Below are 27983 nucleotides of genomic sequence, written 5' to 3'. Positions count from 1 at the left end.
ATCTTTGCCTGATCGTTTTCTATTAATCCTTCAGGTCGGTGCTCGTACCACTTATTATTGCAAGGTAACTGGTGTTTCTTGCACAGACTCCAGTGGAGGGCTTTTGCCACTGAATCATGCCTCTCTTGGTACTGGTTCTGTGCAAGTGCCGGACATTCCCCTGCTATGTGGTTTATGGTCTCATTTTTCCTAATACACTTCTTACATATGGGAGAGATGTTATTTCCATCTATCGTTCTTTGAATATATCTGGTTCTTAGGGCCTGATCTTGTGCCGTTGTTATCATTCCTCCAGTTTCCTTCTTGAGCTCTCCCCTCTGTAACCATTGCCATGTGTCATCGCTGGCTAGTTCTTTAGTCTGTCTATTATTATTATTATTATTATTGTTATTATTATTATTATTATTATTATTATTATTATTATTATCCACCCACACTCATTCAAAATGAAAGCACTAAATATTAAAAAAAAAATGCAGAAAAGATGTAATACTATGACCCAGAACGTAGCAGAGGTCACAAGATCTCACACTATAGTGACGAAACTACTACATATGTTCATACCAAGGTACAAAGACTTAATCTTATTCCGTTCGTTGCCATAGGGAAGCAGGATTATATTCTGTCGATATAGTTAATTATCCTCGGGCCTCCAGACATTCTGGCGTCAGTGTGACACACTGCCTCTGGCCAAAAAAAAAACTAATTCTTCTCTTGGAGGTTAAAACATCTCATAGGGACGACTTTGAAGCTTTGTGATGACGTCCTACTCGGAGACCTTTTTTTTTTTTTTATCTTGTCTGAGGGGAGAGCTCTATTATATCAGTATGATCTGAAACTCTCTACTTTTTATCTCATGGCAAACAATTAGGTAACTTTCATTTGCAGCTGTTTGTAGTCCCTACCGTTCCCCAAATTACTATCATACATCTGTTTGTACGGTGTTTTTACGTTGCATGGAACCAGTGGTTATTCAGCAACGGGACCAACGGCTTTACGTGACTTCCGAACCGCGTCGGGAGTGAACTTCTATCACCAGAAATAAACATCTCTCACACCTCAATGGAATGCCCGTGAATCGAACTCGCGGCCACCGAGGTGGCAGGCCGAGACCATACCGACCACGCCACTGAGGCGCTTTTATGATTGTATTAATATTCAGAAGATGGCGACTATTTATATGGAATAAGCCCACCATAGGGGCCACTGACTTGAATTCACGCTTTCAAACAATATGGCGTCCGTGAGGAAGAAGTAGGAGGTGGTGAAGGGAAATACAGAGATCCTGCTTCTTAGAAAAGAGATAATAAGTATATCTTAGTTTGACCTGACCACTGAGCTGATTAACAGCTCTCCTACGACTGGCCCGAAGGATTAGATATGTTTGCGTGGCTAAGAACCCATTGGTCACCCAGCAACGGGAACTACAGCTTGTTGTGGGATCCGAACCACATTATAATCGAGAAATTAATTTCTAATCGCCAGAACTGAATTCCTCTGATTCCGCGTTGGCAGAGCCGAGAATAGAACTTTGGACCACCGGATTGATTGGTAGCCGAGCGCGAAAACCACTCGTCCAAGAAAAGGGATAATGAATTAGTGTTTTGATATATGGATAAAAAAATTTATTAAAATGCGAGGAGACTCGTTTTAGGCTTATTCTCAAGTGCAAATTGCAGGTAAAGACTATTGCGTTTATCCTGCGCTTATCATTGCATAAGAGAGAGAGAGAGAGAGAGAGAGAGAGAGAGAGAGAGAGAGAGAGAAAGGCCAACCAGAACCTTCTTCATTAATCAGTCATTCAACTACAGGTCACAGATTGGAGATGAGAGGGGACATTATTTGTCGTCTCGCTCCCACCCAACCCCCCTCCAAAATAAACTACAAACACCAACTATTCAAAGGAATAGAAAAGAACAAAATACTATAGGATTTAGGCAAAAAGGACAAGTGCTGGGACCTACTTAGGTCATTCAGCGATGAAATAGAAATTCAGAGCAAATAAAAAAAAGGTTTGAAAGGCGTGGAAAGGAAGGTGGAAGAAAGAGAATACGAACGGAGGTACAGTAAAAGGAATGAAAGGTATTGCAGCCAGGGGCCGAGGGGACGCTGCAAAGAACCTGACGTAATACCTACAGTACACCGTATGAGGTGCACTGATGGCGCTATCGCCCACTATTCAAGGGAAATCCTTCGTCATGATTTTTTTTTTTTTTTTACTTTAGTTTAACCAGACCACTGAGTTAATATTAACTCTCCTAGGGCTGGCCCGAAGGATTAGACATGTTATTTAAAATCAGTATAAATTATTATTAAAAATAAATAAATAAATATTTATTATCTGGAATATATATTATCTAAAAAATAAATATTTACTATCTGGAATATATTATAAATACTATATTATATTTTATCTAGTATAAATTATTAAATTTAAGGAATTTTAAAATATTAAAAAGTGAAAATTTGTCACTTTCTGATAATATTTCTTTAAAAGAATATCTTCTGAATAATATGTCTCTTTGGGTTTTATATTTTGGACAGATTTTAAAAATATGTTTTACTGTTATTTGTACATTACATATTTCGCACATAGGTATAGGGGCATGGGGGTTACTCATTAGGTAACCATGGTGTCAGTTTGGTGTGACCAATTCTTAGCCGTGTCAATATTACTGAATTCTTGCGGCATTTCTGATAGGATGATGGCCACGGGTCTACAGTTTCTTTTATTTCTCTTAATTTATTGGTAGGATGGTTTTCCCCCCAGTTATTTTGCCATTTTTTCTTAATAACCGACTTGCTGTGCCTAATATAATCTTCTAGTGGCGATAATTCTGCTGATATTGGGAGTGTTCTAGCCTCTTTTGCATAAGTGTCTGCTTTTTCATTGCCTTCTAATCCATAATGAGATGGTATCCAACATAGAGTAACAGATATTTTTTGTCTTTTCATTTCATGTAATATATGTCTAATTTCATTTACAATTTTGTTTTTTGGAGTATAAGAGCTTATTGCAGTTATTGAACTTAGTGAATCGCTAAAGATGGTTACTTCACTAAACTGGTTTTCCAGATATAGTTGTTAATGCTGTTTTTATTGCTAGTAATTCAGCAGTGAATACTGATGCTTTGCTTTGTAAGGAGACTTGGATCTTTATATTGTTTCCGTAAACGGCGAATCCAACTCCCATATCATCTTTGGAACCATCAGTATATATGTGATTATTATTGTGTATCTTGATAACCTAGCCACCTGGGGGGGCAACCAAGTCCTTATGGGTGCCGGTCCCAAGCCCGGATAAATAGGGAGGGTTGGTGTCAGGAAGGGCATCCGCTGTAAAAATCTGTGCCAAAACCAAAAATGAATGAGCCGAAATAGGAAATAAAGAGGTAATGCTAGGGCGTACTCCGTAAACGAACGCACAGAGACATCGCCCTACTCTTGTGGTAAGGCGAGGGCTACTGCATCAGGAGCAGGTGCAGCTAAAGAAGCGAGCTCACATTGGGTTCAGAGTATGTCAGCTAAATGTTGGGTCCATGACTGGGAAGAGGTAGAGAATTGGCTGAACTTGATGAGAGAAAAGAAAGTATGTTGTGTGTGTGCAAGAAACGCGGTGGAAAGGAAATAAAGCTAAAGAGTTGGGAGATGGATATAAGCTATATTATAGTGGAGCAAATAAACAAGGTAGAAATGGAGTTGGCATAGTACTGTCAGGGAACTAAAGAACTCGGTAATAGAAGTGCATAGAAAGAATGACCGTATCATCAGATTGAAGATGTGTTATGGAGGAGAGATTCTGAATATTATAAGCGCCTATGCACCACAAGTTGGTTGCACAGAAGAAGAGAAAGGGAAATTTCTGGAGAGACATGGATGGAAAAATGCAAGAACTGGAAGAGCATGAGAGGGTGATAGTTGGGCAGATTTGAATGGCCATGTCGGAAGTGAAAATGAGGCGATTGGGCGGGTGCATGGGGGCCATGGAATTGGGGAGAGAAACCCAGAAGGAGAGAGTGTAGTGGACTTGCTGTGTCATTCGACATGGCAAATAGTAAAACACATTCTTTGAGAAGAAAAAGGGAACACCTAATAACATATAGGAGTGGGGGAAGATTCTCCCAGATAGACTATTTCTTGTATAAAAGGATAAATCTGGTGGAGGTCAAGACTGCAAAGTTATTCCAGGCGACCATGTTAGCCCCCCAACACAGGCTGCTATGTATGGACTTGAAGTTGAAAAGGGAAAGAAAAACCAAAGCTAAAGGGATAAGGAAAATTAAATGGTACGAATTACAGAAGGAAGGGGATAAGAAGAGAGAGTTTAAGAGGAGGGTTTGGAGGATATTGATATAGGGTTTGAAGATGTTACAAGAATGGTGGGCACGAAATGCAGCAGTAATAAGAAGGCATGGCAAAGGAGCTGCTAGGAGAGACATCTGGTATCATATGGGGAAGAAAAAGGAGGAGAGTGGATGGTGGGATGAAGACATTGAGAAAGTAGTAAAAGATAAGAAGGAAGCAAAGAAAAGATGGGAAGAGTCACAGTCAGTGGAAGACAGAAATAGGTACAGAGAGAAAAACAAGGTGGTGAAAAAGTGGTAGCCCAAGCTAAAAGCAAAGTCGTATGATGAGTGTATAATGAGCTGGGGACAAAGGAAGGATTAAAGAAGATGATCAAGCTATCAAAGGCTAGAAATAAAGAGCACCAAAGTATAACACATATCAAACAAATAAAGGATCAAGAGGGTGTAGTGCTTAGAAAGGAGGAAGACATTGTGAAGAGATGGAAAGAATATTTCGAAACAGTTGTTAAATGAAGAAAATAATAGACTAATAAGAGAGGATGGGCAAGTGAACATTGGCATGGTAATGAGGTTTTCTAGGCAGAGGTACTAAATGCACTGAAAGAGATGAAGAATGGGAAGGCAACCGGACCAGACATGATCCCAGTGGAGGCATGGAAAGCATAGGAGATGAAGGAGTGGATATACTGTACGATCTTATGATAAAGATCCTTGAACAGGAAAAGATACCAAATGAGTGGCGTGGGAGTATATTGATCCCAATTTTTAAAGGGAAAGGCGATGTCCAAGAGTGTGGTAATTATAGGGGCATTAAATTGATGTCCCACACTTTGAAGATACTGGAAAGGATGATAGACGCTAGACTGAGAGAGAAGTACAAATAGGTAAAGAGCAGATGGGATTTATGAAGGGAAGGGGAACAACAGATGGTATATTTTGTCTGAGGCAAATAATGGAGAAATTCGAGGAAAGACAAAGGGACCTACATATGGTATTCATTGACCTTGAAAAGGCTTATGACCGAGTCCCGAGACAAGAGGTATGGAGGAGCCTGAGGGAGAAGATGGTGCCAGAGAAGTATGTGCGATTGATACAAGAGATGTACCGGAATGTATTTACCAGAGTGAGGAGCAGTGTTGGGGAGACAGAAAGGTTTTGAGGTGAGAGTAGGATTACACCAGGGGTCGGCTCTGAGCCCATTTATCTTTAACATAGTGATGGATGTTATAATAGAGGAAGTAAGGGAGACAGTACCATGGAACATATTGTATGCGGATGATATTGTTCTGTGTGCAGAGAGCAGGGAAGATCTGGAAGTGAAATTGGAAAGATGGAGACAAGTACTGGAGGACAGAGGAATGAGAATAAGTAGATCCAAGACAGAATATATGTGTACCACCACTGAGGGGGATGATAGAGAAAGTATTCAGCTTGGTGGAGAGCAAATAAGGAGAGTTGATAAGTTTAAGTATTTGGGATCTTTTGTTAACGCTGGAGGAAGTATGGAAGAAGAAGTAAAACATCGGGTACAGGCAGGCTGGAACAACTGGAGAGCGGCCTCAGGAGTTCTTTGTGACAAAAGAGTGCCGCTAGGTTAAAAGGAAGATTTCACAAGACGGTGGTAAGAACAGCAATGCTGTATGGTACGGAAACAGCAAGCATGAGAAAAGCAGAGCAGAAGAAGATGGATGTGGCAGAAATGAGAATGCTTAGGTGGATGTCTGGGGTAACAAGAGTGGATAGGATCAGAAATGACTACATAAGGGGGTCAACTAAGGTGGTGGAAGTATCAAAGAAAGTGCAGGAGGGGAGGCTGAGATGGTATGGGACACCTGTTGAGGAGATAGAGGACCACGCTGGGGAGACATACTATGGGGGTGGAGGTGCAAGGAAGAAGAAAAAGAGGGAGACCAAGAAGAGATGGAAGGACTGTGGAGAGGAGACTTAAATGAGAAGGGAATTGATGAGGCAGAAGCACAAGATAGAAATGGATGGAAACGGCTCATCCGAAACGGCGACCCCATATAAAAATGGGAACAAGCTGGGAAGAAGAAGAAGATTATTGTGTATCTTGATATGTTCCAGAGCATATTGTTTCATAGCAAGGGGATTATTCAATTTATTACTGGGTATTGTACACAATTTCCTACATATCTGGGGAGCACTTATCAACCATGGGGGCATTATTTTGCTAAAATTGTAAAATTTAATATTATAAAGGTCATTGTCATTAAATAATCTATTAGCTCTAACGGGGAATGATGGGATAATTTTTGTATTCCAGAAACAATCTGGATCTTTAAATAAATCTTTGGTTTTTGCTGGACTATTTACAATTTTTAAAGCTCTGCACATTATTGTTATTTTGAATCTATAAGATAGTGGCATTTCTCCACTTTCTACAATCAACGATTGGACTGGTGATGATTTGAATGCTCCAGTGGCTAAACGAAGCCCAAGATGATGCAATGGTCTAGCATTTTGAGAGTTGTCTCACTAGCAGAACTATAAATTGGACTGCCATATTCTAATATTGGTAGAACTGTAGCCTTATAAACGTTTCCAATAATGTTTCTCTATCAGCACCCCATGAAGTGTGGGCTAATTTTTTAAATATATTTAAAGCTTTCAAGGCCTTTGCTTTGGTATGTTTCACATGGGCCTTCCAGTTCAAATGACTGTCAAAATATAAGCCTAAAAATTTGACTTCTGGATAAAATTGGATGGGAGTGTTATTTATGGTAAGAGATATAACTTGATTTTTGAGCCAGCGCTGATCCTTATAAAATGTTATTGCTTGTGTTTTTTCAACAGAAAATTTAAATCCAACAGATAATGCCCATTGTTCAATTTTAGCTATGGAGATATTTAAAATTCTTTGGATGTGGCGTAGGTTGTTTGAAGTGTAAAAAATGGCAAAATCATCAACATATAAGCTGTTGTTTACATCTTTGGAAGCATTTTAACAAATATTATTGATTGCTAATGCAAATAATGTGCTGCTTAGTTACGCTGCCTTGTGGGATACCTTCTTTTATTTCAAAGTTTCTGATAATACCCGTTTCAATTTTAGTCTGGAATGTTCTTTTTTCTGTTAGGAACTTTCGATATAAAAAATTGGGAGTTCACCCCTTAGAATTTTATGTCATGTAGAGATTTTGGTTTTAAAGATTGAATATCTCCATGTGTATCATAAGCCTTTTTGAATGTCGAATAACACTGCGACAGTAATTTTCTTTTGTACAAATCCTCTTTTGATTTGATCTTCTAGTGATGTTAATGAGTTTAATGTTGAATGATTTTTCCTACTTCCAGATTGAGTTGCTGCTAGAACTTTATTTTTCTCTAAATACCATATGAGTCTATTATTTACCATCTTTTCCAATGAGTTTACAAAGACAACTAGTTAGTGATATAGGTCTATAATTATGTACTGATGTTGGATCTTTGCCAGGTTTTGGGTATAGGAATTAAAATAGCATGTTTCCATGCTTTGGGAAGTAGTTTTTAGTGCAGCATCAAATTCATTCTAATGTAAATGGGACTTGTAGTATAATTGTTGACTTGTTTCAAAAATTAATTATATGTTTCTCTTCATTCTTTTTCCTAATGCGAAAATGTTCATCTAAATTCAGGCTATTGCCTACTGATTCTAGGTGGCGACCTATTATATTTGATATATCTTTTAAATCATGAACTTTTTTCCCATTATGTAATATTGGGGATCTAGGTGATCGACTATATTTGCCATTAATTTTTCTAAATCTATCCCACATCTGTTTAAACAGTGTCACGGAGAAGTCTGCGACGTAATTATGCCAAGATGATTTCCTATTGCTAATAACTTTTTTCCTGAATTGAGCAGATATTTTATTCAATAAAGGTTTGATATAATCAATTTCCATAGCTATTAATACTAACCCTTTCAATGTATATCTATTACTTTTTATATAATTTGTTATATCTTTGGTTTAGTCTGTCTAATCGTCTAACTCATCTTGTGCTTCAGTTTGATAATATCTGAAAGTTCTCTAGACCACCATGGAACAGGATTTATTTTTGGCTTACAAGTTGTCATTGGTATTGATTTATTTCCAGAACTAATTACGAAATCTGTAAAATATTCATTAATTTCATTGTGATCATTGTTACTTTGGAAAGGGGAAACATTTTTGGTAATTAAATCATACTTTTCCCAATCAGCTTTTTTAAAATTAAATTTTGGTACAAATTGTTGATGATTATCTTCAAGACATGTGATTACGATTGGGTAGTGATCACTGTATAAAGGTCATCCAGAGTATTCCATTCTAATCTGTCTACTAACGAAGTGGAACAAATAGACAGGTCTACAGATGATAGGGTCCCATGAGTTTTTGAAAAGTATGTTGGGATTTCATTTTCATTCAGACAACAGTAGTTGTAATTAAGTATTAGATTTTCTATGTCTTTACCTGCTCTATCTGCGTCGATGGTACTGGCATCCCATAAAGGGTGGAAAGGGTGGTGAGCATTAAAATCACCTAAAACTAGAATTGGCTCATGAATTGTGATAAAATATTTGATAATTGAGCCATATCATAATTTCATTAGGTTGATTATATAGACTGCAGACTAAAATGCTAGTTTGTTTATCATATGCAGGCGAATTGAAGATATTTGAAATGAATTATTGTTAACTGTAACTTTATCATAGGTTACACGATTATGAACATATGCTGTTCCTAACTTGCCTTCTCCTGAAACGGAGGATGCCAGAAAGTAATTACATATTGATGGGACTGGATTATAACGTGTTGTAAACATATGCACATTGGTTCATGTTGCTTTAGGAGTCTTTGTATTTCACCCAAGTGCATTCGTGTTTTCAGACCGTTTATGTTCCATTGGATAATAGTATAATTGAATGGAACGAAAGTTAAAAGATTATTTTGTATAGTTGGTTTTATATATATATATAAATTATATATTTTTTTAAACTATGGGTAATTATTCGCTTAATTAGCTTTAATTTTCTTTTTGGGTTTTTGACATTTCTGTGTTATCTTCTGATTCAGTGGTGAATTTAATTTCTTCTTGTTTGGCTAAGAAATTGTCTAACACTGCTATTTTTACTCTCACGATAGTACTGTAAGTGTCTAATACACATACAATCTTTGGTATGTAATTCAGCTGGCTTGAGATGTTATCTTTCTGGCTAAGAAATTCCTTACACGTTTATCAATTTTTCTTTATTAAAGGTTTCTTTTTTTTGCAATCTGCAAAAAAACATGTATGGCAATCCACACCGTTCATGGGTGAGATTCAGTTGGAGTGTTACGCCTTCTTGGATACACTGCTGACATTCACCAATTATCGTTTTGTCTTCCTTGGACAGATTGAAATTGTCTTTAATTTTCTTGGAAAGACTGGCGAAGGGTTTAGTTCTTCAGATTTACTTTGAAAAAACTATAGAAGAATTCATTGCTTGAAATTTACTTGGAAAGACTGGTGAAGGACTTATTTCTCATTATTATCTAAATTAGGGGATGTTTTCCTGTTGATTTTAGGCATTTTCTTCTTCTTGACGTCATTAGTATTAATTAGAGTTTTTGGGGGGGGGAAATTATTTCTCTTTCTCGTTTTCTTCTTGTTTGTTCAGCATGATCTTCATTTCCAGTGTCTAGAGATGGCAATTCTTCATCTTTCATTAGTACGTCATAAGGGTTGCTTATTGATACTGTATTGCTAGATTCTCCAAGAGATTTTTTGTTAATTTCTAAGTTTGATGACCTCGTTGTTGTTTGTTTTTCATTAGTTTTTCCAGGTATTATAAAAGTGTTTCTTGGGCATTACTTTTTCTACAGCGTCTCGATATGATTTATTTTCTAGCAAGGTCTATTAAACCAATCTTGATTTTAATTCTTGTTTTCCTTCTGGAATTGACATGCCAGACCTGCTTATTAGTAGTTTTAATTCAGTATTATATATGTAGAATGGGCATATCTTTGATCTCGCATGATGGTCTTGTCCACAATTACAACATTTGGGAACGCCACAGTTCCAGGTGGTTTCATGATCTTCTGAAACCCACAGAATGCACAAATTGGTGGTTCATTTCTACATTTATTTTTTGTATGTCCATACTTAGAGCAATTTGTGCATTGAAGAGGCTTTGGTACATGGGGTAATACCTCTCTTCTCTGGCCTTCTATTTTAATATTAGGTGGAAGTGTCTGCCCTTCAAATTTAATTTTAGCTATTCTCAATTTTTTTCCCTGCTGTCTTTTTATTTGTGGGATTTCATATACTTTTACGTTTCAATATTAGGATATCTAATTTTTAATGAGTTCAATAACAATGTCTCATCTGGTAGGCCATCACAATCATTATTGGGTGGTAACATTACTGTTCCCTCAATGCTGTTCAACTTGTCATGTCTTTCACTGTGACATTTACCCATTCATATTATTAAGCATTTGATAATTTTGCTGAGTTGAAGTTTTGTGGTAGCTTCCACTATCCATTCTTTTCTTGTTATAGATCTAAATGTCATTTCTTTGGTTGGGTACTGAGCTAATAAAATATTTTCAAATTTAGCAGCTGTCAGCTCGGTTTCTGTTTTAAAAACTAAGTATCTTGGCCAAGTGCCATATCCAAATAATGAGTCAAAGTGTACTAGGATCTGCTCTGTATTTCAGGTCGTCTGTTTCGAAAATTAACAATTAATATTTTGTTTTTTTTTTTTTTTTTTTTTTTTTTCCTTTTTTTCATTTATTACTGGAGGAATTTCCTTTTGTGGCATTAAGTACGGTTCCATAGTTATTATATTTGACGTGGTTACGGATCTAGAATCATCGTTTACTTCTTTGTTTACACTTTCCTGAGCCAGTTCCAAGTCCATTCCAGGGTGGTCAACAATGGGGGCCAATGTATCATCCATAGATACGAGTACTGTAATTTTTCAGCCAGGTAGTCCTCCGCCCACCATATTCCTCAGTAAAAACGGAGCCCAACAAGGGGAGGGATGTGTTATGCAACTTTAAGTGGCCACCCCTAGAGGCTACAACCTGGTTATACACATGGCTCCCAGAACTTGAGGCGTCATCAGTCCGTCGAGATCAGACCCAGCTCTGGGGGCCATGTTTGACATAAGACTTTCCCCTCGCTCGGGCACGTCAGGTACTCGAATTCTACGGGTGGAGAGACATGTCAGTCCTCTTCACCCTCCATCAAATCAGAGGAGCAGTCAGAGCCGTAATCCAATGTAGGTCCAAGGTTAATGGTCACTCGTGATAGGGGAAGAAGTTAAGGATTGAAAATAGGATAAGGCTCAAAAGTGGACCGAGCTTAGTCTGGGATGCTCAGAACTGGCATGTGTAGCATGGTTAGACCTGCAGGGTAGAGCACTACGCTACTGTAGCCCAGTTCATCCTTGCACCACACAAGCCCCACCACCACATCAAGGTGCCGGGCCACTGGTGGGGCCTTCGTCATGATGACAAATATATATATATTATATATATATCTATATATATATATATATATATATATATATATATATATATATATGTGTGTGTGTGTGTGATACACGATAAAACAGTTAACAGACGTGATAACGGACTAAAAAAAAGAAATAAAAAATAAAGGAAAATAATGGATAAGTGGAAAGTAATAAAAACTCCAAAAAAATTTTCATTGTGATAAAACAATTATCAGACGTGATAGCGCATTGCAGACGATCAGTAGCACAGGAAAAGAAGAGAGAGAGGACTGCACTCAAAGAAGAGATTAGATTATACTTACAGACTCCGAAGCGTCATTATTATCGTCGCTGTTAATGTTGTTGTAAGAGAAGTGGACGTTCAACCTTACGAATCTTTCGAACCTGAAAAAAAAATTTTTTAATTTATTTTTTGAGCAGATGTAAAACTGAAGAGGAAAGTTTGTATGGGATTTTTTTTTTTCAAAATTGTCTCTAGTTATATCAATCGTTTCCATCATAACTTAGTTCAGATTATACATGAAATTTTTTTTTTTTTAGAATTTACCCTAGTTTGTATAACTTGTCGTAACTGATTTTAGTTATATATATATATATATATATATATATATATATATATATATATATATATATATATATATATATCTGACCTCAGAATTTCTCAACTTATATAAATTGTGTTCATAATTTATTTTAGTATATATACACACACACACACACACATATATTATAAATATATATATATATATATATAGTATTATATATATAGGTATTTTATATATATATATATATATATATATATATATAAATATACATAGAGTTATATATATATATTATGTATATATAAATATATATATATATATATATATATATATATATATATATATATATATATATATCTATATATATATAATATATATGTATTATATATATATATATATATATATATATATATATATATATATATATATATAGATATATATATATATATATATACTATCAGCAGTTTCTCTAGCTATGTAAATTGCTTTCATAATATATTTTAAATTACATATACCTTCCTTTTTCAGAACTGACTGTAGTTAAATAAACTGTTCAGAAATTATTCTAGTTATTATATAACTTTTCAGAATTACTCTAATTGTAGGGCTTGTTTTACACCCAGAAATATACTTTTCAAAATTTGCTTCATATTTAGATGGTTTTTGAAAATTTTCCATTTTCTCTCTCTCTCTCTCATATACATATATATATATATATATATATATATATATATATATATATTTATATATAGTATATAATATATATATGTATATATATATATATATATATATATTATATATATATATATATATATATGTAATCTATTATAAACATAATATGATAATATATCTATATATATATGTTTTATATATAATATTATGTTTAAAATTGTAAAGATCTTATCTAATATATTATAAGTAATATATTAATATATATATTTATATAATATATATCATATATGCAATATATTACATAAAAGACTGTGAATATTAGAATACTTTAAAGTTATAGGCTTTTTTCCCAAATTGGGCGTCACAAATTTCTTTCTAATAGTACACACCGCTTGCTTACAAAATTGATTTCACTGACAGGAAGTCAGGAACTCTTTCTTTTTTAAGAAACTACAGCCTGATTCATCGGATTTTATGAATGAGGACTGTTCTCGAAATCTGCCTCATTTACAGGGACTAAATTTATGACTGGAGGTGTCCTTTGGTCTGATCAAGAATGACTTGTTCCTATGCCAACACTTAGCCCCAAGTGTATCCGAAGTGTTGTGAGGTGTCGAAGGGTGTAAAGAGGCCTATATAGACCTCTGAACTCTTCCAAACTAACGGCAAAGGATGGAAACTACAAGAGGGAATATCGTAGTAAGTGTTCTTCCTTTGGATAAAAAGATTCTTCTGAATTCATTGCACAAAGGGAACTGTAATTACACTTTGCTTTATATGCGTGAATTGGCATAAAAATTTTCTTGTAAAAACAGGAATTGTTTTCAAAATTGAACTTGTAAATTAGGAATAGTAATTCCAATAAATTTAAAAAGATAAATTATAATCAAAATCTACCTCATAAATAGGAAAAGCTATTGAAACTCATCCAACAACGGGAATTGTAGTCGAAATTCATCTCATGAATTAGAGCAGTCATTAAACTGATTTAAAAACAAAATATTGTCATTCAAACCTACATCATAAATGAAAAGAATATAATTAAAATCAATCTTAAAAAATAGGAACTGTATTAAAACCGGACCTCATCAATAAACAAAATTCATCGTTCAAAAAAAGTTGTCATGGAAATCTACTTCATAGCAGGATCAGAATACATTCTGCAAGTCAAAGCGATTCGCCGGTAAAACACCAAAGGTTCTCAAGTCTCGAAGCAACAAAGGAGATAGAGAAAGAGGTTATCAGATCAGACGCAACTGTTGATTGAAAAAAAAAGTCAAAGTCACTCGTGGTGGTAATCACTGTAGTCACTAATCGAACCCTGACGGGGAGCGAATAAAGCTGGCTCCAGATATGACGAGGCCAGCGCCGTTACCAACTGTATTTTTCGTCGACGATTATAGCAGTTTTTTTTTTTTTTTTTTTTTTTTTTTTTTTTTTTTTTTTTTTTTTACTGGAGTTTAGCCTTAAAAAAGCATCACATCATTTTCTACGTTTTATCTCGGTGTGACTGCTTTAATAGGACGTAAAATTTAGGCCAAAGGCCAAGCGTTGGAACCTTTAAGGTCATTCAGCGTTGAAAGGGAAATGGAGAGTATAAAATGGTTTGAAAGGTGCAGCAGTAGGAAAACCTCAAAGCAGTTCCACTATGGAGCAATTGCTAGGAGAGAGGGTGGAAAGAAAGATGGAAGAAAGAGACTACGAACGGAGGTACAGTAAAATGAATGAAAGGGGTTGGAGCTACGGGGGCCCCGAGGGGCGATGCGGAGAACCTTGGGTATTGCCTACAGCACACCACGTGAGGGGCACTGACGGGAGTACGTTTTTTGCCAATTAAGTCATTCTTTTTTTAATAAATTATTTTGTGAAAGCCATAAGAACACTCTTATTTGTATTTCAACATTTTCATGCAATATTTTCACATCGTATTAATTTATCTGTTTATTTATTAAGTTGTTCATTTATTTTTTCTTCTTTTCTCATATCTAATTTCTTCTTTTTTGTGTTTCCTATTTCATTCTGTTCTTTCTTTCAAATGAAGGAACCTCACCTTGCTATACAATCACGGCCAAACGGCTTGTCCGATGGCCATGAAACTTGCCAGGGTTATGGTGGGGACCCCTAGGATGGTTTTATAATGGAGTTTCATCCTACCTCGCCCCAACCACCGCTCCGAAGGGAGAGGGGGTGAGAAGGGATTCCCTGAAACGGAGCTGGTTCTGCCCGCAGACTTAGTTACTTTACGAATTTATCATAATAGTTAAAAAAAAAAAAAAACACTAGCGAGTCACTTATTTGAAGCAGCAGATAAATATGCTTTTAGTAAGGATTGGTATATAAATTGCTAGTTCCTCCAGCGGCCTGTTTGGTGGGAATGGTTCCCAAGGAGTAGGGTTCATCTTCTGAACAATGATGATATAATGATAATGAAAGTGAAGAAATTCATAATAGCGTCATTGCAAATATACATATATCAAAAATATATAGAAAGCTAGTGTTTTTTTTTTAAGTATTATGATAAATTCGTAAAGTAACTAAGTCTACGGGCGTAACCAGCCTCGCTTCACGGGCAGAACCAGTAAGATTTTCGCTATTTGCGGATTTCTCCACCATTGCACATAGAAGTGTCTCGTGCGATTATGAGGTCTTTATGAACAGCAATAATAATGATTCGTTCCTGAAACCATCACAGGTCGGTTTTTGACGTTGAAAACACTACACAGACCCTTACTTAACAGAACATCTTAAATTCCTATCAATGACAGGACACAAACCTTCAGCAAGTAATTCCAAGAGAGTCGGTTCTAGAATAATAATAATAATAATAATAATAATAATAATAATATAATAATAATAATAATAATAATAATAATAATAATAAGGAATCTAGAAAAACTAAAGGCTGAAGTAGCTCCAGGACTCATGCAGAAGAGTGTGATCCTAGAAACGGCGCACATAGTAAGAAAAGTGATGGATTCCTAAGGAGGCAGGATGCAACCCGGAACCCCACACTATAAATACCACCCAGTCGAATTGGAGGACTGTGATAGAGCAAAAAAAAAAAAAATAATAATGATAATAATAATAGTTGGGAGATTGACCTTTTAAACAACTTCTGTTGAAAGTAATGGCTGATTCAGCTACGTTCATATCTTACAGGACTTTCTCAAGGCTCCTTATTGTTGATTTTTCAGTGTTGCTTAGACTGGCAAGCAACGTGCCAGTGAAGGACACGTCAAACACGGTGGATTCAAGGGACAATTGTTATTCTGCATGAGAAATTCATCAGTCTTCTCTCTCTTTCTTTCTTGCTATCAGCAAGAGAGAGAGAGAGAGAGAGAGAGAGAGAGAGAGAGAAACAAGATTGATTTATTTCTATGCATACAATTAACGCAGCTGAATCAACCAATAATAATAATAATAATAATAATAATAATATAATAATAATAATAAGAGCATCAAGGAAATAGATACCCTAATCCAGACTGTAAGGATTGTATCTGGGGACATCAGGATGGAGTTTGGAATAGAAAAATGCGCCTTAGTCAACATGCAAAAAGGCAAAGTAACGAGAACTGAAGGGATAAAGCTACCAGATGGGAGCAACATCAAACACATAGATGAGACAGGATACAAATACCTGGGAATAATGGAAGGAGGGGATATAAAACACCAAGAGATGAAGGACACTATCAGGAAAGAATATATGCAGAGACTCAAGGCGATACTCAAGTCAAAACTCAACGCCGGAAATATGATAAAAGCCATAAACATATGGGCAGTGCCAGTAATCAGATACAGCGCAGGAATAGTGGAATGGACGAAGGCAGAACTCCGCAGCATAGATCAGACCAGGAAACATATGACAATACACAAAGCACTACACCCAAGAGCAAATACGGACAGACTGTACATAACACGAAAGAAAGGAGGGAGAGGACTACTAAGTATAGAGGACTGCGTCAACACGAAAGAAAGGAGGGCAGGGCATAATCGGCAACTGGGGCAATATGAAAACCAGTGAAGACGAGTGGCTAAAGAGTGCATGGGAAGAAGGACTAATAAAAGTAGACGAAGACCCAGAAATATACAGAGACAGGAGAATGACAGACAGAACAGAGGACTGGCACAACAAACCAATGCACGGACAATACATGAGACAGACTAAAGAACTAGCCAGCGATGACAATTGGCAATGGCTACAGAGGGGAGAGCTAAAGAAGGAAACTGAAGGAATGATAACAGCGGCACAAGATCAGGCCCTAAGAACCAGATGTTCAAAGAACGATAGACGGAAATAACATCTCTCCCATATGTAGGAAGTGCAATACGAAAAATGAAACCATAAACCACATAGCAAGCGAATGTCCGGCACTTGCACAGAACCAGTACAAAAAGAGGCATGATTCAGTGGCAAAAGCCCTCCACTGGAGCCTGTGCAAGAAACATCAGCTACCTTGCAGTAATAAGTGGTACGAGCACCAACCTGAGGGAGTGATAGAAAACGACACGCAAAGATCCTCTGGGACTATGGTATCAGGACGGATAGGGTGATACGTGCAAACAGACCAGACGTGACGTTGATTGATAAGTCAAGAAGAAGTATCACTCATTGATGTCGCAATACCATGGGACACCAGAGTTGAAGAGAAAGAGAGGGAAAAAATGGATAAGTATCAAGATCTGAAAATAGAAATAAGAAGGATATGGGATATGCCAGTGGAAATCGTACCCATAATCATAGGAGCACTAGGCACGATCCCAAGATCCTTGAAAAGGAATCTAGAAAAAACTAGAGGCTGAAGTAGCTCCGGGCCTCATGCAGAAGAGTGTGATCCTAGAAACGGCACACATAGTAAGAAAAGTGGATGGAACCTCCTAAGGAGGCAGGATGCAACCCGGAACCCCACACTATAAATACCACCCAGTCGAATTGGAGGACTGTGATAGAGCAAAAAAAAAAATTAAGGGAGAAAACAAGTGAGGTCAATGAAATAATGGGCCTAATACACACCACCAGTATCACAGAAACAAATAACTTGACATATGCAGGAGCAAGATTAGTTGCAGAACTGATGGGGGATTCGAACAACAACACCACCGTCACAACCAACCCAACAGAAACCAAAACAGCAACCTCCTTGGAAAAGGCGCCTGGAAAAGCAAATCATGGTGATGAGATCTGACTTGAGTAAATTGAAAGAGATGGCAGAGAAAAGGCTAAGAAGCAAGAAAACAAGGGAGGAACTCAACGAGAAATACAAAGTACAAGAGAGGGGACTAAACAACACAATAGAAGATGTAAAACAGAGGCTTAAGGCCAAAGCACACAAGATCCAACGGTACATGAACAGGAATAAGGGATACCAACAGAACAAACTATTCGGCACCAACCAGAAAAGACTATACAGCCAACTAAGAGGGGAAGACAAGCACCAGAAATTCCTGAAGCCGAACCAAGTAAGAGACTCTGGGAAAACATATGGAGCAATCTGGTATCACACAACAAACATGCAACATGGCTCCAGGAAGTCAAGAAGAAGAAACAGGGAGAATAAAACAAAGATTCACAGACATCACGACAGACACAGTCAGACACCAACTAAAGAAAATGCCAAACTGGAAAGCCCCAGGTCCCGATGAAGTCCATGGATACTGGCTCAAAAACTTCAAGGCCCTACACCCACGAATAGCAGAACAACTCCAGCATTGTATCTCAAATCACCAAGCACCCAAATGGATGACCACAGGAAGAACATCCTTAGTACAAAAAGACAAGAGTAAGGGAAATATAGCCAGTAACTACAGGCCTATCACCTGCCTACCAATAATGTGGAAGTTACTAACAGGTATCATCAGTGAAAGGCTATACAACTACCTAGAGGAGACAAACACCATCCCCCACCAACAGAAAGGCTGCAGAAGGAAGTGTAGGGGCACAAAAGACCAGCTCCTGATAGACAAAATGGTAATGAAGAACAGTAGGAGAAGGAAAACCAACCTAAGCATGGCATGGATAGACTATAAGAAAGCCTTCGACATGATACCACACACATGGCTAATAGAATGCCTGAAAATATATGGGGCAGAGGAAAATACCATCAGCTTCTCAAAAATACAATGCGCAACTGGAATACAATACTTACAAGCTCTGGAATAAGACTAGCAGAGGTTAATATCAAGGAGAGGGATCTTCCAGGGCGACTCACTGTCCCCACTACTCTTCGTAGTAGCCATGATTCCCCATGACAAAAGTACTACAGAAGATGGATGCCGGGTACCAACTCAAGAAAAGAGGCAACAAAATCAACCATCTGATGTTCATGGACGACATCAAGCTGTATGGTAAGAGCATCAAGGAAATAGATACCCTAATCCAGACTGTAAGGATTGTATCTGAGGACATCAGGATGGAGTTTGGAATAGAAAAATGCGCCTTAGTCAACATACAAAAGGCAAAGTAACGAGAACTGAAGGGATAAAGCTACCAGATGGAGCAACATCAAACACATAGATGAGACAGGATATAAATACCTGGGAATAATGGAAGGAGGAGATATAAAACACCAAGAGATGAAGGACACGATCAGGAAAGAATATATGCAGAGACTCAAGGCGATACTCAAGTCAAAACTCAACAGCGGAAATATGATAAAAGCCATAAACACATGGGCAGTGCCAGTAATCAGATACAGCGCAGGAATAGTGGAATGGACAAAGGCAGAACTCCGCACCATAGATCAGAAAACCAGGAAACAAATGACAATACACAAAGCACTACACCCAAGAGCAAATACGGACAGACTATACATAACACGAAAGAAAGGAGGGAGAGGACTACTAAGTATAGAGGACTGCGTCAACACCGAGAACAGAGCACTGGGGCAATATCTGAAAACCAGTGAAGACGAGTGGCTAAAGAGTGCATGGGAAGAAGGACTAATAAAAGTAGACGAAGACCCAGAAATATACAGAGACAGGAGAATGACAGACAGAACAGAGGACTGGCACAACAAACCAATGCACGGACAATACATGAGACAGACTAAAGAACTAGCAGCGATGACAATTGGCAATAGCTACAGAGGGGAGAGCTAAAGAAGGAAACTGAAGGAATGATAACAGCGGCACAAGATCAGGCCCTAAGAACCAGATATGTCCAAAGTACGATAGACGGAAATAACATCTCTCCCATATGTAGGAAGTGCAATACGAAAAATGAAACCATAAACCACATAGCAAGCGAATGCCCGGCACTTGCACAGAACCAGTACAAAAAGAGGCATGATTCAGTGGCAAAAGCCCTCCACTGGACCCTGTGCAAGAAACATCAGCTACCTTGCAGCTGATGTTTCTTGTAGCTGATGTTTCTTGCAGTGGAGGGCAAAAGCCCTCCACTGGACCCTGTGCAAGAAACATCAGCTACCAACCTGAAGGAGTGATAGAAAACGATCAGGCAAAGATCCTCTGGGACTATGGTATCAGAACGGATAGGGTGATACGTGCAAACAAACTAGACGTGACGTTGATTGACAAGTCAAGAAGAAAGTATCACTCATTGATGTCGCAATACCATGGGACACCAGAGTTGAAGAGAAAGAGAGGAAAAAATGGATAAGTATCAAGATCTGAAAATAGAAATAAGAAGGATATGGGATATGCCAGTGGAAATCGTACCCATAATCATAGGAGCACTAGGCACGATCACAAGATCCCTGAAAAGGAATCTAGAAAAACTAGAGGCTGAAGTAGCTCCAGGACTCATGCAGAAGAGTGTGATCCTAGAAACGGCACACATAGTAAGAAAAGTGATGGACTCCTAAGGAGGCAGAATGCAACCCGGAATCCCACACTAAAATACCACCCAGTCGAATTGGATGACTGTGATAGAGCAAAAATAATAATAATAATAATTATTATTATTATTTATTATGATTATTATTATTATTTTATTATTATTATTATTATTATTATTATTATTATTATTATTATTATTATTATTCAGAAGCTGAACCCTATTCATATGGAACAAGCCCACCACAGGAGCCAACTGACTTGAAATTCAAGCTTCCAAAGAATATTAAGGTGTTCGCTCGAAAGTAGTAACAGAAAGGAAAGAGATATACAGACAGGGGCGATCTCACTCAACAACAAAAAAGAAAAGGAAAAAATAAACCAATAAACATTAAATATGCGTTGAAATGCCAGAACAGCATTGCACTGCATCTCCGCTTGAAGTTCTTTAGTACCAATTGGCAAGACAACCTCAGTTCACGTGAAACGAATAACATCGACCGAGATATTGTGGTTATCGACCGGACGATTGCCCAAGCCAGCAGCAGCGAGACGGCTCGTCATATCAATGGCATCGGATGTCATTGTTCAAATATTTACTGAGAATTACAGGCGAGGCCCCGTTGGGAACGCCAGTGGATTGGTGTCGCCTACACACGCGAAGGGGAGAGCGTGTGATATTGGAATGTTTGTGAGATATTCATATTTTCAAGTACAATTTCTCCATCTCGAGGTTTTTGATACTTCTTTTAAGTAATGTATGTATGTGTGTGGGGAGAGACAGCGATATTGCTCTTATTATTATTATTATTATCATTATTACGAACATGGTGTTCGTTCGAAAGAAGCAACAGAATGTAATTCTAAATTCAGAAATAAAAATGTGGAGAGGGGATGGCGTGACTTAAGAGGAAAAGCAACACAGATGTTACTACCATATTCGTGCTTTCAGTGCTGAACCGTAGATGAAGCCCTTTGTCGAAAACTTCCACGACATTAGTCGCTTCATTCGTCTACATATAAGGTTCATCTGCTGTTCGTCAACCCCCTGACATGCTCATAAAGTTTCACACTGTGGCTGCGACAACCTTCCCTTTCCTTCACTTCATACTCCTGGAACTTAAGGAATTCTTCATTCTTTCCAAGTGGCCAATACTACACTTTCAACCTCTTCTGTGTCTCTCCAGATTTCTCCCTCTTTCAATTCAATGCTAAACAAACCATTCATCACTTCTACCCCAGAGTGTCTATGTCATTTGCATTCAGCTTCCACTTAGCTGCCACAAAAGTTACCTCGCCAATGCTTTCACGTATTCCAAGCCTTGGTTCCCACGCCCTTCTGACCATATTTGACCCACCAATTCTTGGAATCACTTCTTCTCCTATCTACCCATGAAATAACGTCAAATACATATATATAAAAATCAGCAACGTCTGGTCTTCCTCGATCCAAATCTCTCTTCCTGGTCTCCACTGACCTCATAACCTTCATTTTGCTCACATATGGCTTCATCTATCCTTTAGTAAACTACTTTCAAACCCTTTCTCTAGTTTTTTAAGCTTCTCCTCACTCTGCCCAATGAGAAGTGTCGGTGCCTATCATCTTCAAATATTAGTTTTTTCTTATCTTTCATTATGAAAATACAACTACATTCCAATAATTTACATTATTTGGATAATTCTGTTAATACAAAGATATAAATATAAACTTAAATAACATTTTGCTACAAAATCAATATAAATCAAAATCAAAACGTATAGTATAAAAACTCTTTAGTTACATACATTGGAAATATTGCTTGCATATCTACATTTAATATATATACATCCTTTGTGTTTCTAATTTATTTTTCAAAAGAACATTATTAACCTCTCCACTTTCATCAACGACCCATTTTCTTGCAGGGTTGGTGAACTGTTGTATCTTAAAAATAATAAAAAATAAAAACATCATTGATTTATTTGATTTTTATTATTCATTTGATTTTCTTATTTGTTTTTTATTTGTTAGGTGTTTTTTCAAAACTTTTTTTTTTCTCCTCAAAATGTATTTTATGACAAGAATTACTATTGATTTATCTTTTAGGTTTCCAGTTCTGGCCTAAAGTATGTACTACTTGCAATTTCTTTTCATATCAAAATAAATAGATGCAGCACAGTTATGCTTAAGTTTTTATTTACCTCCAACCCGTATGTTTCAATTTGTTTGCTTTCAAACTGAAAAATGTTTTTAATTAGAAAAAATTATGATTCTTTTAATGAAAAAATCTATGATTTAATCACTTGATTAAATCGGTGTGAATTAATCATAGCCAACCCTGTTTTCTTGCCTATACCTTTGTACCCAAATCTTATTCCGTTTCTCAGCTTTATACTTCAGTTCATCTATAAAGACATTCAAGCGCCAAGGAGACATAACACGGAGTCCATTTTTCTCAAACTCACTTTGACGCCAAACCAGTTGATCACTAAAAGGGTTGGCGATGCAGGAAACACCCAGATATCAAAAGCAGGTTCTCGATGGCTAAGTGGCGTTAGCAAATTCACACTGTTTTTACAGAGGTGCAATTATATGCGTGCTATGTATACAGAGCGTTGCCGTACTGGCGAAATATGACTGCCAGACGGGCGAAGTTTGGTCATTACTTTGTTTATATGTATGGCGTTTTTACGTTGCATGGAACCAGTAACGTTATTCAGCAACGGGACCAACGGCTTGACGTGACTTCCGAAACATGTCGAGAGTGCACGTCTATCACCAGAGATACACATCTCTCACACCTCAAAGGAATGCCGGAGAATCGAACTCGTGGCCAACAAGCTGGCACACCAACACCATACCAACCACGCCATTGAGGTGCTTTTGGTCATTACACATCTTAAATGATACATAAAAGAATGACATACATTTATACATTAGGGAAGTATATAAATGAACAGGATATATAAAAAAACGTAATAGATATACATAAAGGTTCATAGATCGTACTGAATATGTCTTTCGAGGACCTACACCAGTCACTCTCTCATTCACATATTCCAACATGCTCTGCTTCCATCATGAAGACTTCTTATCACGCTGAGCAACTCATCCTTTATGGCATAGCATACCATCACTGCTCTACCGATGTTGTCATAGGTCTATGTATTCCTTGTACAGTTATTTGGCTCTACTTTCAAACTTCTAACGCAAATATTATATAACATACACTTAACCACGCGCCCTATTCCTTGACTAAACCCACAGTGCTCTCTCCCCTTCAACCTTCTGTCACCTGTCTTATTTTCACAATAAAATACTCCATGAACCTTAGCTGGTGTACTGAGTAACGTTTTGTCCTCATTAGTCCTTTAAAACATCTCCATCATCAGCCCTTCCCTCAGAATCTTTCCCTCGTTCAACTACCTTACAGACCCTAACTCAACCACCAGCAACCCGCAGAACGTCAACGGTAATCCACACCATCATCCTGTATCTTTGGATCCTCGACGTCGTTGCCACCACTACATCCTCAAAATAACTTCAACATTACTCTCTCTAACATGGTCCAATACCTTCCAATCTTCTGTACTTTTATGTCATCCTCCACTTTTGACCAGCCCTCATATAAACCACTCGGGTAACCCTGGTTTGCTCTCATTTCAGACACCGCCTCTCCGGAATATTTATATGTATAGATATAGAGAGGGACAGAGAATCTCACTTACAGATAAAGAAGGGAAGCATTATCTTAGTTTAACCAGACCACTGAGCCGATGAACAGCTCTCCTAAGGCTGGCCCGAAGGATTAGATTTTTTTATGGGGCTAGGAACCAACTGGTTACTTAGCAAAGGGGCCTACAGCTTATTGTGGGATCCGAACCACATTAATCGAGAAAAGAATTTCTATCACCAAAAATAAATTCCTTTGATTCCTTGTTGGCAGAGTGGGGAATCGAACCCGAACCCTGAGATCGGTAGTCGAGCACGTAAGCGACTCATTCAACGAGGAACTAAATAAAGGGGGGGAAAATAGTTGTATGACACCTGGAATTTGAGCTGGAACAATTCATTCATTCACATTCCAGAATTCTGTTTTGCTACGTTAAGTCACGTAACTTTCTAGTACATATTACGAGTAGAGGGTGGTAGTATTACTCACCTAGAATCATTTCTTCTTACAAATCAATGTTTCTCAGGAAGAATTATATGGTCATAAAACTAGTCAAATTATGTCATAAAGATCCTCCGACGTATTGGTAAATTTTGTGTAGCCCCTTGGCATAAGAGTATTCTGGAAAATGTGCCACATCATTATTTTGTTTGTCTGTTCATTTGTTTGTATGGCGTTTTTACACTGCATGGAACCAGTCAGGTTATTCAGCAACGGGACCAACGGCTTTACGTGACTTACGAAATCACGTCGAGAGTGAACTTCTATCACCAGAAATACACATTTCCACCCCCTCAGTGGAATGCCTGAGAATCAAGGTGGCAGGCCAACACCATACCGGTCTGGTCTTTCCCTGATACATCTGTACCTTAAGGTTCTGCATATTTACCTAAATAAACTTCTAGTGTGTTAGAGACGACGTTAAGCATATAAATCAATCTCTTTAAGGGACAGCAACAAAGTAAAGGACTTCCTTACCTTACCCAGTAACACACCGAGAGTTCGTGCACGATGTTGTGACTGAAATTATATCGAAGGTAGCTGTCGAGGGAAGGCTTCGCCCACAGTCCGCGATGGAACGACAGGACGCGCACTGTCCTGTCCGACTGTCGTTTCTGTCGGATCTCAGTAGGCCTCTCGTCGGCCCTTTCCAGGGGTTGCTGTGTCCCCTTCAGCAGCTGTTGACGCTCGTCTGTTCGCTCGCCTTCCACCTCCAGGCAAATACCTGACGGATAAGTAATGTATGATCATGACTGAGTGAGTGACTCGTTCAGGCAATATTACCTCAAGCCCCTCCAAGGAGCCCAGACGCATTTTAATGCCAGTGATCACTGGCTTCCTCTGTATTAGTGCAGTACGGAAACTGTGTTCGTGTCTGTAAAAGGATGCTGAGATGGACGACTTGATGAGGTCAAATAATTTGTACTCCTAAGTTATGGCACTCCCTTAAAATAAAACAAAATGACAAATTCAGTCCAGGAATTAGGACAGGAGTTGTTAACCTGAGGTAAACCGGTTATGAATAAGTGGCGGCCATAATCTCCCGGTAATGGGACAAGCATCTGCGGCATGCAAGCGTTGGTACGCACAAAAGAAGTCTTAACACAGGGCCATGAAGCTATTCACGAACGACTGACTGTTTAAATGGCAGAAGAATAAAAGGTAACACGAAGATATACTCTCCTTGCTTACTACACTGACAAGAACTGGTAAATCATAACATAGAATACTATACAGAGATGTCAAGTATAGTGCCACGAAGTGAAAGCTTCACAAGTTTATTAATAAAACAGTGTGTCAGTGAAATGGACAACTTGGAGAAATGTTGCCGGCAAATAAGAAAGAAAAACCTTACTTTTCACTGTGTCAAGCCAGGTCTGTCGTTAAGGCAGCCAAATTCTAAGCCTTCAAAAATTGACAGATACACACTACACTTTGCTACAAGAAAGGCTGAAGGATCTGAATATGAAACACATCTGAAAACACTGAAACAAGTCACTTTTTCAGCCTCTGAAGTCAAGACAACTGACGTACAAGTAAAAAGAATGCTCTAAATCTTTCGTAACTTTTTTTTTTTTAACTTTCTCCTTCTTTTAAGCAGAGTTCGTGACAGCTTTCGATAAAGATCAATTCAGTTCTACTCGTGCACATACTTCGAGAATTCCATACGAATGGCAGTATCGGACTTCATGCCAAAACGCAAAGAAATGAATAAGACATAACACCGCCACACCCTCATAACATCGAACTTGTGAGATTCCAGATCAAGTATGACGTAGAACTGGGCACCTTTTCTTGTTTCTTTTCTTTTATTCCTTTCCAATATGACGTCTGTCCTTCTAGTCAGTACATTTGCGTCACAATGGTGATGAATCCAATAAATCTTAAAATGTTCAAAAGGCAAGTTTACCCTTTTCAACAGAAGAGGTCCACCGAGCCTCATCATTTCTCGAACACTCACGAAATGTCCGCAAAAAGATAATTTCCCAGGGTATGTTACACAGTTCTCTGCAAAACACGACCTCAGTTTCTCAACACTATTTACGTTCCCACGTTCTGTGTATTTTTTAACCCCACGTTTAAATACCGCCACGTGAATAGCTGCTGGACCCAAACCCTCTGGTGACGATGGGTCCGATTTGAATGGTTCTCTACATGCATTTGTACGGATGCATTTTGCGTGTGTATATATATATATATGTAGTTGTGTGTGTGTGTGTGTGTGTGTGTGTGTGTGTGTGTATAAATAAAGGGAGAACAAGTATGTGCAGATCATCGGAAGTATCTCGAGAATGGATGAACGTATTTTGACGCAAACTTTTGACGGGGTCAGGTGGAAACGTGATCATTAGGGGATTCGGTTTCCTTGACGTTTTGCTCTCTGTGAATTGTGGGGCTGGCGGGCAAGGGGGCAAGGGGGCAAGGGGGTTTGGAGGGGTAAGTATCAGCGTAAACAAAAGCAGAACTGAAACAATGGGCGTGTCGGTTTAACTGTGAAAATCAAATTCCATCTTCGGAGGAGCGAAAACTCCGACGGCTACAAGTAAATCTTCGCTACACACCTGTTGTTACCAGCGAACAGAAGAGTAATAGAGTCGTAAACACCTGCATCGTCCAACGCCACGAATAAATTAAAGCAAAAAATACTCGATCAATTGTCGACGCGAGTTACGGAAATCAACCGGGGGCACTTCTTTCTTTTTTTCAAGAGAGCGTCTGCCCATGAGCCGAGCCACTTCGATACTGACCTCGACGGCACTGGAGCGCGCGAAAAAAAAGGTCAGTATTACTTTGTCTCAGACTCTCACGTACGTGGGACTTTGGATCAATATTGTCCTTCACAAATCAAGTCAATAGCCTCAAGACGACGTCGGTGGGACATTTTTGTACTCCGGGAAACGTTTTGTAATCATTTTCAGTTAAAATAAAACTGAAAGATATTTATCGCCGTTTCTTTCGAATGTCGGCAGTTGCGTACTATTTGCGTTCGCCCTCAGGAACGTTTTTGCGTTCTTTATGCGCATCCTATTGA

At 38.0% G+C, this 27983-nt stretch overlaps 1 long non-coding RNA gene across 1 annotated transcript; it reads right to left on the bottom strand.

Moving 5' to 3' along the window:
* Nucleotides 1–12100: 12100 nt before the first annotated feature.
* On the bottom strand, nt 12101–27650 carry LOC135219147 (uncharacterized). The gene is made up of 3 exons (XR_010315382.1): nt 27514–27650; nt 25430–25676; nt 12101–12174 (listed from the first exon to the last, which is right to left on the bottom strand). It is a non-coding gene; the product is annotated as an uncharacterized LOC135219147 (long non-coding RNA).
* Between the last annotated feature and the right edge of the window lie 333 nt (nt 27651–27983).

The sequence above is a fragment of the Macrobrachium nipponense genome, chromosome 1 (assembly GCF_015104395.2).
Source record: "Macrobrachium nipponense isolate FS-2020 chromosome 1, ASM1510439v2, whole genome shotgun sequence".
In the NCBI taxonomy this organism is placed as follows: domain Eukaryota; kingdom Metazoa; phylum Arthropoda; class Malacostraca; order Decapoda; family Palaemonidae; genus Macrobrachium; species Macrobrachium nipponense.
This window is presented reverse-complemented; position numbering and strand designations above follow the sequence as displayed.